This window comes from Dipodomys spectabilis, unplaced genomic scaffold (assembly GCF_019054845.1).
Source record: "Dipodomys spectabilis isolate Male_0828 unplaced genomic scaffold, ASM1905484v1 ptg000017l, whole genome shotgun sequence".
NCBI lineage: Eukaryota > Metazoa > Chordata > Mammalia > Rodentia > Heteromyidae > Dipodomys > Dipodomys spectabilis.
Genome location: NW_024870694.1, coordinates 13,952,769 through 13,965,876, shown reverse-complemented (window position 1 = coordinate 13,965,876; position 13,108 = coordinate 13,952,769). Strand labels below are relative to the sequence as shown.

The 13,108-nt window shown below is 34.2% G+C and overlaps 1 protein-coding gene across 2 annotated transcripts in view; it reads right to left on the bottom strand.

Moving 5' to 3' along the window:
• The window catches only part of Fgf12 (fibroblast growth factor 12), a 345,963-nt gene that overhangs the window by 29,963 nt on the left and 302,892 nt on the right, over positions 1-13,108 (bottom strand). The window lies entirely within an intron of this gene.

Below are 13,108 nucleotides of genomic sequence, written 5' to 3'. Positions count from 1 at the left end.
TGACTTACATACATTCACAGATTAAAAATGGCCAGATGAGTAGGTAACTCATGCATAGCTATTCAGAAAGCTAAGCTCTAAGGATAGCAGTTTGAAGCCAGCATGGTAGGAAAGTCTGTGAGACCCTTATAGCTACTTTATCACTAAAAAAGTGGAATGGGACTGTGATTCAAGTGGTAGAGTTCTAGGGCCTTGTGCAAAAAAACTCAGGAATAGTGCCCAGGCCCTGAGTTCCAGCCCTAGAACTGGTATACATACACACAAAGAATGGCCAGCTGAAAAAGGATTAAATATATAAATCTGCATGTTTTCCATGAATTAAATTATGACATTTGCACAATATACCTCAATTAATACAGTATTTGTTATCAACTTGCTGAAAAATTATAGTGAAACCCTTCTTAAGCCATTTTCATCATAAGTAATGAATGTTTGGTTTTTATGAGGCCATGAAATGGATATTAGTAATGTAACAGGAAGCAACATGCAAAATGAGTAGTATTTCCTATATATAGAAACAAAATAAAATGGTCTTAGCTAGAAATGGAGAAGAGACTGTATTTTTCAAAGTCAAATTGGCATTTGTAGATTGCATGAAAGCAAAGGGACAGGCCCATCCAGCTGTGACTTTTAGTCATAAGGCTTCCTAATGGTCCTGTGAATGTACATTTTGAGTTTGATTCATTTGTGAATCAGGACTTGTAACTGATCCAAGAGTAATAAGCTGGGAAGTCTCTTACTCAAAGCACCTTCTCAGACTCTATACAAATAGTAGATGGATGAAATGATTCCTTCAAATATGAATGCTTCATCTCTTCTCATTTATACATTGTTTAGCCATGAATTTATAAGAGTAAAGACTGAAATCTCTATGGTTTGTGTTTGTTCTTTTCCTTTTCCTTCAGATTACTTAGTACCATACACACCTATCTTACAAGCCTCTTTGTTATACACCTCTCACAGATTCTGCAATTTGTACATTTATTTCCTTTAGGGTTTCTGCTGTTGTGTTTGCACAGGTGCCAAGTCTTCCTACCTGTTGGCAAATCTAAACCTCACCTCCTCTCAAAGAAAAAATTCAGAATCAACCTTCTTTACATGGTGCTTTTTCATTCAGAGGCCATCTCTTCCTCTTTTGGTTCCCCACAACAGACATTTAACTATGGCACTTGTAGTTATGACCTCATTAAGGGAGACTAAGGCCTTTGTCCTGTAGTCTTGCTAGGCATCTGGCACTTAGCCACTATTCCACAAGTGCTTGTGATATTCACAAGGAAATAAATGAATGAACTTAGCCTGTTTTAAATGCCTGGAATAATCTGATGAAATAACCTTGGTAATGTTTCACCAAGGCTAGTTCAGAAAACTTTCAGAGCTGAGCTTCCTTTCAATCAGCTTCACAATCAAACTTCAGCATTTAGCCTATCTATTTACCTGTTCTTTCTACAAGTAATTTTTAAGATAAAACTTAAAAGTTGCAACTAACAATCAATAGTCTAAATGGCAAAACCATCTATTGCTTTAGGAAAACATTTACTGATGACAAAGAAAAAAATCTTGAGGTGCCAACCCTATCACAGAACAAACATAGATGAAAATCAACAAAGATGCATTAGCTTATAAATGAGAGTGCCTTCAGGTTGGAGGTCATTGGTAAGAGTTATTATAAACAAGACTTTTTCTTGAATTGAGAGCCAGGATGTAGAAATACAATGTATTTGAACTTGGTAAACGTCATTAATATGCATTCATTACAGCATGTAAATGGTATATGGGGCTTTTCAAGAGCATAAAGAGAATGGTAGTACTTCTTTCCCGAAGTGCCTATTTGACAATTGTATATGAATCATTTAGCACTAAATGCATTCATTTGGGACATAAAGATGGCAGGTTCACCAGTACAGATATGCTCAAGGCTTTGCAAAAACTCTTACATAAACTACTCTTACATACTACTACTACTTGATAATTGCTTGGTGAAACACACATGCATTATTAATATCATGGGTCTGCCCATGTTAACTTGACTAATAAGAAGCCTATTCTTTTCATTCTTTTTTGTCAGTCATGGGGCTTAAACTCTATTCTTTTCATTGTTTAAAATAAATTATTATAGTGAAGTCATTTTGGGAAATACCAATTGAAAGCCAATTTCCTCTTCAGGTTACTGACTATAAAACCTATCAGTTCCAAAATCAAATACAATGAAAGCAGGAGTTATACCATGGAGGAGGGAGTATTTTCACAATAATAAATAAATAAATAAAACTAAAATAAATAAATAAATAAAACCTATCCGTTCAATATCTCTTAGCATTATTTTTTGGAATGCTACTTTTTGTGAAAAATACTTCGATTTTCATTTCCTGTATTGACTTCTTTGTCCTTAATTTATATATATATATGCATATATATATATATTGTCCTTGTGTTTTATATATATGTTATATATAACATATGTGTGCTATATGTTTTATAATCCAACACATACATAAAACAAAAAGCTGGATTGGAGGTATGACAAATGAGAAAGAAATGGTTTATGTCAGTCATGCCATAGTTTGGGTTAACTTTTTATTCTGCTACTTGATTTCAACATTAGTTTCAAAGTTTGGGGTTCTGTTGATGATAAGAAATTAATTTCTGACTCTGGTTCTTTCTGAAATGTCCCAGAATACTCTGAGTAGATATTTTTTCAGTTTGTAATTTTAATTTTTTTCCACTTAAGAGTTGTCTGGGTGCAGAAAGACAGAATTGTTGTTGTTTTAAAGAAAGCAGAGGAGTTTTCTATACCAGACCCCATTATTTGAGAAAAGGGAAAGACCCTGAATTGGAAGCCAACTTCAATACCAATTCTGCTCATTCACTTGAAGGAAAATGGCCAAGTGTCACAACATCTCCCCAATTTAGCTTGTATTCAGTATGAATAGAATCTGACCATTTTCCCTAATAGAACCAGCATGCAAATCTCCACCATTCAACTTTTGAAAAGCTGTATTTAAAACAGCTGCGTGGGAGAGCAGAACAATATGTGATGGAGATATGCAGGACTCAACAAGATCATTCTGATGCACAGAGTCAGTTGTTTCCAAGCAAAGGAAAAAAATCATATCTTGTAATTTCCTCTAAATAGGTGAATAAAACTATAAGCAAGCAAATGTGTGCCTCTATTTTAGCCACTCCAGCCAAGGTCAGCACAAAAAAGGTTAATATAATATTGAACAAGTAATATGTTTGATACTAATTCCTGGGCATTCACTGGAATCCTTATATAATTCACATAATCTTTCAGGTAGCTTTTAAAAAACATTTGCCCATATTCTAATTGATTATTTCTGTAGAGACAAGCAGACCTTTACATCACAGCTCACACTATGAGATAGAAAATGGAATGATAAAGTTTTCTTTCTCAATAAAGACAGGAATCAAAAGAGATCATATCTGACCTTCTGAGGATACAAAACATCTTTGTAGATAGAAGTGGAGGAAATTAGAGGGATGGGGTGGGGAAATAGGAGAGAAAGGAAAGTGAAAAAGTCAGGGCAGGGAGAGGAGAAAAGAGAAAGAATGGAAGGAAAGGAAAGGAAAGGAAAATGGAATAGGAAAGGAAGGTAAAGGGAAGTGGGAAGGGAAGGAGTAAAGCAGAGAAAGGAAAAGGAAAGGAAGGGTAAAGGGATGTAGGAAAGGAATAGAAGGGGGAAAAGGGGGGAAAATAAAGGAAAGGAAAAGAGAAGGGAATAGGAAGGAAACAGGGATAGAGAGAGGGATAGGAAGGAAAATTATGGGTAAATTTTCATCTTTACTGAGAAGGCAGCAATGGTTATGATTCCACAGAAACAGAACATAGCTATGTTATGAATTAGAAGATGAGAATTGGAAGATGATAGGACTTAGAAAGAACAGAGATATTCCTTTGTTGTCTCCTGAAACTGAAAACCAGGGAAGTTTCCCAAGAAGATAATGGCCACTTATTCATTCATCTAACAATTATTTTATTGTTCAATAATAAAATTTTAATATATAAATAACTTACCAATCATGTGCCTATGAATAAGATCTAGATTTCAAAGAGTTACTAGTGAGGTAGCTAAGTGTGTAATAACAGGACTTATAAACAGAAGACTTTTAAAGCTCTTGGCACTACACCACCCAACAATTTAGGGGAACATCTTTTGGACCTTTGTAAAGCTTACTGTGGCATTATAGACAGACATTATGTGCAAGTTTTTGGTGTATTTCCAGGATAATGTATGAACCTCTATTTAGAGTTTGTCACCACTAGGTGGAGGGGTAGCAAATTGTTCCCAGTGGGCTTCAGTTGATGTCAGCATGACATAAAAGAGTAAGAGGTCTCATGATTTCTACTTGATTTCTTTTCATTTTTTGTTCAAAAACTGCAGTGGGTTATTAAGAAATAAGCTTTTGGAAATAATGCATGTTACCTACACTTAAGTACATTTTCTGGAAGGTAGAGTAAGTAAAACTTATGGCTTTGATGGAAAACATTGCCATTTGTTAGTTGGATAAAAATCGGAACGTTTTTACATTTTATGTGCCTGTGTTTTATCACATTTAAAATTTGAATCATCGTATTTATTTTGCAAATTTGTTAGAAGATAAATAAAGCCATGTGTTGCAATGTGCTTTGGAAAGAACACTGGTAAGAATATGGGAAACTACCCAGATATGACCCACAAATATATTTGGTTTAATACAAAGCTTCAAACTCTATTACAAAGCTCTAGTAATAAAAACAGCTTAGTATTGGCACAAGAATAGGCCTGAGGACCAATGGAATTGAGTAGAAGACCCATAAATCAACCTACGGATCTATAGCCACCCAATCTTTGATAAAGGAGCCAAAAAAAACACAAGAAGGAAAAAAGAAAGCCTCTTCAAGAAAGGGTGCTGACAGAATTAGCTATACACATGCAGAAAACTGAATTTAGATCCTTATATACCACCTTGAACCAGAATCAACTCTAAATGGATCAAAGACCTCAAAGGAAGAACAGATACTGTGAAAATGTTGCAAGAAGGGATAGGGGAAACATTAGGGCTCCTTGGCACAGGCAAAAACTTCCTAAGTAAAGATCCAGAATCACAACAAATCAAAGAAAGACTATATAAATGGGATTGCATCAAACTGAAGAATTTCTACATGTCAAAGGATAGCTAGCAAGATAAATAGAAATTCCACAGAATGGGAAAAGATCTTTACTAGCAATGCATCAGTCAACAGCCTCATATCTAAAATACACTTAGAGTTCAAGAAATTAAATACCCCCAAAACAAATCCTTCAAGAAACAACAACTCCATTAATAAGTGGACTAAAGATTTAAAAGAGAGACTTCTCCAAAGAAGAAATAGGAATGGCCAATAGACATAAAAAGAAATATTCAATATCTATGGCCATAAAAGAAATGCAAATCAAAACAACATTGAGATTCTACCTCACGCAGTTAGAATGACCATTATCAAGAAAACTAAAAATTACAGATGCTGGTGGAGATATGGCCAAAAGGGAATGCTACTATATTGTTGGTAGGAATGTAAACTTGTTCAACCATTCTGGAAAGCAGTATGGAGGTTCCTCAAAAGACTAAACATAGAGCTTCTCTATGACTCAGCAATCCCACTCCTGGGCATTTACCCAAATGACCACAAACTAGGCCATACTAAAGCCACCAGCACAACCACGTTCATTGCAGCATTATTTATCATAACTAAGATAGGGGATCCACCCAGATGCCTTGTGGTGGATGAATGGATCAAGAAAATTATATACATACACAATGGAATTCTATGCTTCTATCAGAAAGAATGGCATTTCCCCCTTCATAAGAAAATGGAAAAACTTAGAAAATTTATAATAAGCAAAATAAGTGAGACCCAAAGAAAGATAGGCTGCATGTTGTCCCTCATTTGTAATAACTAGATTATGTCTATAAATCTGCAAGTAAACCCAATGGATAGAAAAAGACATGGACTTAATTAAAACAGCACTCTAAGCATTTACACTGGGATGAACAAAGAGGGATATTCTTAGGAGAGGATCACACCATCTTAATATGAACATGATCATATAAAATGACACTTCTGGAATGAACTCCAAGAAATGGAAACAAGAGGATTTTATTGCACTGTTTGCAGTTATTTCATCTTACTTCTTTTTTTTCCCTTTCATTTATTCCCTTTTGTCACTGTTTTGTATTTCTTTTTTTATTTTATTTATTTTATTTTTTTATTGTGAAAATACTGTACAGAGGGGCTACAATTACATGGGCAAGATAATGAGTACATTTCATATCAAGCATTGTAGCCTCCTCCTTTGTTTCCCCTTCCCATCCCATCCCCCCCACCACCAAAGTTGTAAAGTTCCTTTTCCACATATGACTTGTACGTCTCATTGTTGCAATGGGTCCACCTGTATCCCTATTTAAATGATTTGTTTAATTCAAATATGGATTTTGTACCTTTGTTTTGTATATGTTTATCTAAATTGGGGAGAGGAAAAGAATCACAAAAATGGTGGGACAAAGGATGAACCAATTCAGCAATGATACTTCACTAGACACAATGTTGGAAATGAACTTTACAACTTGGGGGAGTGGTCAGAAGGGGAAAAAGTGGGAGAAAATAAGGCAGGGGGTAACACTGTTCAAAAAGAAATGTACTCACTACCTGACTTATGTAAGTTAACCCCTCTGGGCATCACCATTACAATAAAATTTAAATTAAAAAGCATTATACAAAATTTAAAAATATTTTATTTAACTCCCATAGGCTTTTTTGGTGGCACTGAGGTTTGAAATCCAAGACTCTTGGTAGATAGGCACGTGCTCTATCACTTTAGCCATACCTTAGCCCTTTATGCTTTAATTATTTTTCAGATTAAATCTCTCACTTTTGACCAGGGTCACCTATTTATACTTCATGCTTAGCTGGGATGTCAGGGGCATGATATTATGCCAGCTTAATGGTTGAGATGTGGTCTTGTTCCCTCTTTGCCTAGATAAACCTCAAATCTTTGTCTTTTAAATCTTTGTCTCTAGAACAACCTGAATTACATACATGAGCATCATGCTGGGCTCTCACAGTAACTGAAGTTCATAAAATGTCATAGAAATAGGATTTATAAATTCTTATTAAAAGATTGAAGTTCTGGTAAGATTAGATCTTCATTCTGTATCCTAGGAATTAGTTGGAGGATTTTTTGTTCATTTGTTTGTTTTAGTACTGGTCCTAGGGCTTGAATTTAGAGCCTGAATGCTGTCCCTGAGCTTTTTTTTTTTTTTCCAGTCCTGGGGCTTGAACTCTGGGCTTGGGGACTGTCCGTGAGCTTTTCTGCTCAAGGTTAGAGCTCTCGTATTTGAGCCACAGCTCCATTTCTGGCTTTTTTTGGGGTGGTGGGGATAGTGGTAAATTGGAAATAAGAGTCTCACAGATTTTCCTGTTCAGGCTGGCTTTGAATACAATCCCCAGATCTCAACCACTTGAGTAGCTAGGATTAGAGGCGTGAGCCACCAGCACCCAGCTAGTTAGGAATTTTATTACTAAGATTTCTTTCCCAAAACTTGGAATCATTAAGAGGGGCTTAGGCAGATTTGCCTATGGCTTTGTAGCATTATGTTTTGTTTTTGTGAAATATCTGGTCCTATTAGAGCTACCTGTGTCTGGGAGTCAGAATATAGAGAAAACCTTTAGATCAATCAAATACATTACATAATTCTGTAATGGTGGAGACATATTATGATCCATTTGTCCAAATGCAATAATGGTACAACATGAAGAGAGAATACTGTTAGTTATGGATTGAGGGTGAATATGATATGTCAGTCCAGGGTTCCCAGTTGAGGCATGGGGTGTTCCTGCCTGGAGAGAGATTTAGGAAATCTCTATCTTATCTATTCTTTCTCTGAGCCTAAAATTACTCTTAAAAATATATCTTAAAAATACAATAATGACATTGATCAAGGTGCGTTGTACTTATACATTTATATGTTGAATTAAGACTCCATTGTACAGCTACTTGAAACTAATTTAAACTCTTAAGTGACAAAATAAAAATAGTAATGAATCTTTAAACAGTAGTGATACAAAGAAGCATTAAAAAAGAGAATTCCACAGAAAATATGACTATTATATTAAGTGGCTTTTTAAGATTCATTTTTATTCTATTGCTATTCACATGAACACAAAATGTGTGAGGTGACATTTTTGCATAATAAGTATGTGATTATGATATTAGCTGCTGCTGTGTCACAAACTTTCAGGACATGTTCAGAGAAAATGGTAGTTCAACATCATTTTCTTTAAAAGTCTCTTGTATAATATGAGGTTCAAATTGGAAGCCATGATCTGTAAACTTTGACTCGGGGGAAAAATATCAGATAATTACTAGTTTACCATTTTCTTACAAGCTGACCAAATGGGAATATATGAACTATTGATTGTAAACTCTTCAATAGAAAGGGAAATTTTCCTTCCCTCCTCATTATTTCATACACACACACACACACACACACACACACACACACATACACACACACACACACACACACACACACACACACTCACACACTCACAGTTACAGTTTTTGGGTGTGTGAAGAAAATGAAACAATAAAAACTTTAAAAGGCAGGCAATTAAGAAAGATCTCAAAAGAGGCTTTCATTAAAATTAGCAAAGAATTTTTTTGTAACCACCCTCATATGATACATTCAGTTTTTGGAATCATAGAATCATAAGATCATCCAATTTTCAGCATAGAATATTTGATTTTACAAAAACATATGCCATAAGTAGGGAAGTTATTTCTTTAAGATTCATTTTTAATGAATAAAGTATCATCAATTTTACATTGCTGTATTGAGTGCAAATTCATTCAGTATTTATTAATAACCATAGCTACTTTTCATTCATGAAACATCAGTGTACACATAGCACATACATCCTTGTATAAATAAAACAATGATATGCTTGTGATTTTAAATGGGAATCATTTTTTCTTGTAAAAATGGAATGACTTAATGACAATAGTTATTTCAATAGCAAGGTCAAGAATACTTTCAGCATCTTTTCTAAGTAACTTAATATTTAATTGTATTGTTGGAATGGTCCACACAGTGGACTAGATTTGATCCAGATAAACGTGGAATTTAGTCTTAATGATCTAGATTCCTGAAAATCACCTTGATTAGGAATCACAGAAGGTTTTGAAAATACTATGTGCATTTTTAAATATCCTAAACATTTCAGCCATTTTGTAAAGATATATGGATATGTGCTTTGGATCAGACATTGTGCTAAGATTGTCAAAGTGTACAAGACTTCTGTCTGCCTCTGTCCTTGTAAAGTTTAGAGTTGAATGGAGAAAATCAAGCATACTAGGCATTCTGTTTCCCATTATGATTGTCTAGAATAATGTTGGAGCCTCATAGGTGGCCAGCAGAGCCCATGAGTTGCATATCAGTTTTGACAGGGGCATTTTGAACTCTTATTTTGAAGCAGGAACAAAACAAGTTCTCCTACATTTAATTGACAAGGGGCTTTATGTGTAAAACCAAAGGTTCTACTTTAGTTACTATATATGTAATCATAGACAAAAGTCAGAATCCTACAACTTGAAAAGATAGCAAAAAACAACTTCAAAAACTGCACCTATGAACAGAGATTTTTTTTAATAGATCTGAATGAATATATTTTGTAATCTGTGGGCATAAATTTTAACTGAGGATGTTGCAGTACAAACAAAAGTAGAAAACTCTAAAAAGGGGAGATCATTGTGAACAATACAGACATAGAATGCCACCTTTCTCTTTGAGCCAACATTTAAAGCTTTTAGGTAAGATTACTTGATGGAGGTGAACAATATTTGGCAGTTAAGAGTGTCTACTGTAGACAGAATTGATGACTAAAGTATCTAACTGAACATTTCTTACTTCTCTTTAAGAATAACACTATAAATGAAAACCATCAAGGTAAACTTGACAGCACTTTAAAACATCCTTTTTACCTATTTTAGCTTTCTCTGACAATTACAGTCTTCAGAACACAAACTAGGGTACTAAAAATATTAGAGATATATTTTCTGAGGTTCATTTTGCCAAGTGAAGTGTGTGTGTGTGTGTGTGCACTTATGTGTGTATGTGCTCTTAGGAAATCAACAAAGCATTTTATATAGAAAATAATTTCAAATATCATTGGAATCAGCTTTATAAAGCAAATCATGATAAATTCTGTCCTACAAAAAGGAATTATATAAGGAATCCATGTGGTTTCTACAATTATTAGGTAAGGTTTGCCACAAGGAGAAATGTAAGGAAAGGCATCATTCAAAATAAATACTTTCCTTAGAACTGATTACTTTAAAACAATAAACAATTACTATTTCTAATGCATTCTGTGATTTGATCAATCATACATAGTGTCTAAATTGAAAGTTCATTTCTTAGTATGAAGAAAAATGTATTTTTTATTAATGTTTTAAGTTATTCTCAGTACTTGCAGGAAGTCACTGTAGAGAGGTCTTGATAATCTCAGGATTAAGCAATCACTTTAGAATGTTTTTATATGTCTTTACCATTCTTTGAAAAGGTTTCATATTCTTTTTTTTGCTAACGCTGAAATTAGGTATGAATTGCATGAAATTTAATTTTGAGTACAGAGTAATTTCTTTGAAATCTTTCCATTCTTGTATACTTTTATAAAATTCTTGAGTAAGCACAATTGACATGCTAAAGGAGCTGATGAGTGCTGTATTTGAAATAGTAAATGAATATCGATGTGTTGTTCTAGTGTCCAAAGGAAAGGCATCAGTTCAGCAGTTGGCAAGGTGCCATGGTCAACAAAGAATGGGAAGTTGTACCCTTCACAAAGTACTTTGAGTATTCTGGTGGCAAAACCATGAAACTATCCTCATAATTTGAACACATTTGCCGCTAATAAATTTCCCAAATTCATAATTTGATTTCCCGTTTTAAAGAGAAGACAATTCCACCAAAGCTAAAGCAGAATAAGGCATCCATTCCAAAACAAAGAATTGGGCAATTATCTTTCCATTGTGAGAAGAGAATATGCTAAGCAAGTTAATTACATAAGTAAGATTGAGAGAGAAGGCTCAACTTTTTCCAAGACTAAATTATTTTCAAGCACCAAATTAGAAGTGAAATGTCCAGATGATCATTTGGGAATTGATAGTCTTTAAAACTGAATTTCTTCTTTAATATTTACTTACTATTTATTCTCTAATATTTAACCTGAATAAAAATAAAACTGCAATGAGGCAATGGGGAAAAAAGCTAAAATTAGTAACAATGCTCACTAAGTCTGTGACTCTTGAGATGTCACCTTGGATGACCTCATTAATGTCAACTTCACAATGGATGAGAAGAGGAAACAAGATCATCTCTATGGTCTGTTAGAGACAAAGACAGCTATGTGTCTTCAATGGAGTTCTAAAGATACTAGAAAGGAGGACTGAATGTAAACTGAGATTTGGAAGATATAATAAAATTTCAAGCTGATTTTATCTGATGCTTTTCAAATTTCCACGGGTATCTAATTACCAGCATCATTACCCAGGTTAGAGTGGGAAATCCTTGACCCTAATGATTATAATTAAGAGGTAAATATGAACAACCTACTGCGTCCCCAGTGAGAGATTTAGTATTATCTTACTCTGGGTCCTCTCTGGATACAAAGACACAACTTAAATTTTAAGAGATCATCTTCTGGGGCTGGGAAGGTGGCTCAGTGGTAGATGCTTGTCTTGCATGCATGAGTCTCTGGGTTTGATTCCTCAGCATCACATAATTAGAAAAAGCCAGAAGTGGCAATGTGGCTCAAGTGGTAGAGCACTAAGAGCTGAGCAACAGTGCTCAGGCCCAGAGTTTAGGCCCCAAAACTGACCAAAAAAACAAAAGGAGATCATTTGCTGAGCAATAATAGTTCATTAACAATGACCTCTAGGTTGTATAAGTTTTGAATACTAGAAAATTTTATAGATTACTTTTTTTAAGATAAATAAAAAAAATCAACTGAAGTGATAACCTAAGCTAACTTGTTTCAATGCAGTTCAAAGGAGAGTATGTGTAAGATACAGGAACAACTGAGAAAGGGCTGAAGTCAGCATCCCTACTAACTAAAATTGCTATTGGTTACCTGTTGCCTCATATCTTTTGGCCTAATTGACACAACAAAATAATCTCTGAGTTCTGGTGTAGGTGTAAACATTTACAAACTTAAAATAGAACGCTATCTTGATTCCAGGGGCAACATTTAGAGTTCATGAACCCAATCATTGAGTTCTAAGATCCTACATAAGATCTGAGATCCTACATATTTGCATTTCAAAGGAGGAAAGAAATAATTAGGATAAAGAAATAATACTGTCCATGAATATAAAGTTGTTTATCGAGCCAGCAGACAAATGTTGAGATGCCTTCCTTTTGAAGCATGCCAAGAAATGTAGAAAACCCACCTGACTAGGATTTACAAGCCAACAGCAAGAGCCAAGATATTTGGTCTAAATTTGGTCTAAAGGAGAATTATTTATAATTATTTGGCCTTCTGAGAAATTCCATATCTTTTAAGTGGATATTAAAGTATTTTCTTAAAAACCAATTATCTTTGTCCAGTAAAAGGGAAAGCAAAAGATGGTTTAGTTGTTTATGTTTGTCTCCTTTCCTTACTTTCTGAAAACTTGTAAGGTGAAAATAATAGTATCATATACTCTTATGCCAGGTCTCACCACAATCCATAAAAAATAAATGTTATTTGCTTGGCTGATAACAAGAATCATTTCCACATCAAAGGCCAATCATATATATATATATATATATATATATATATATATATATATATATACAGATATTATTTGAGGGATTATCAAGTCAGTTTCTTAGTGATGACATGTTTGTTCCCTAACTCTAGAAAACACAGCATTACTAAAAGGATCAATCAAAAACAATGGAAATTACTCATGTTTGAGAACAGAAAGACATTAAAGTCATAATGAATATGCCAATCAAATAGAAAACATTTTCTATGCACCATTGTTTTTTCCTTTCCACTTTAAAAAAATCCAAGAAATAACATATGAAA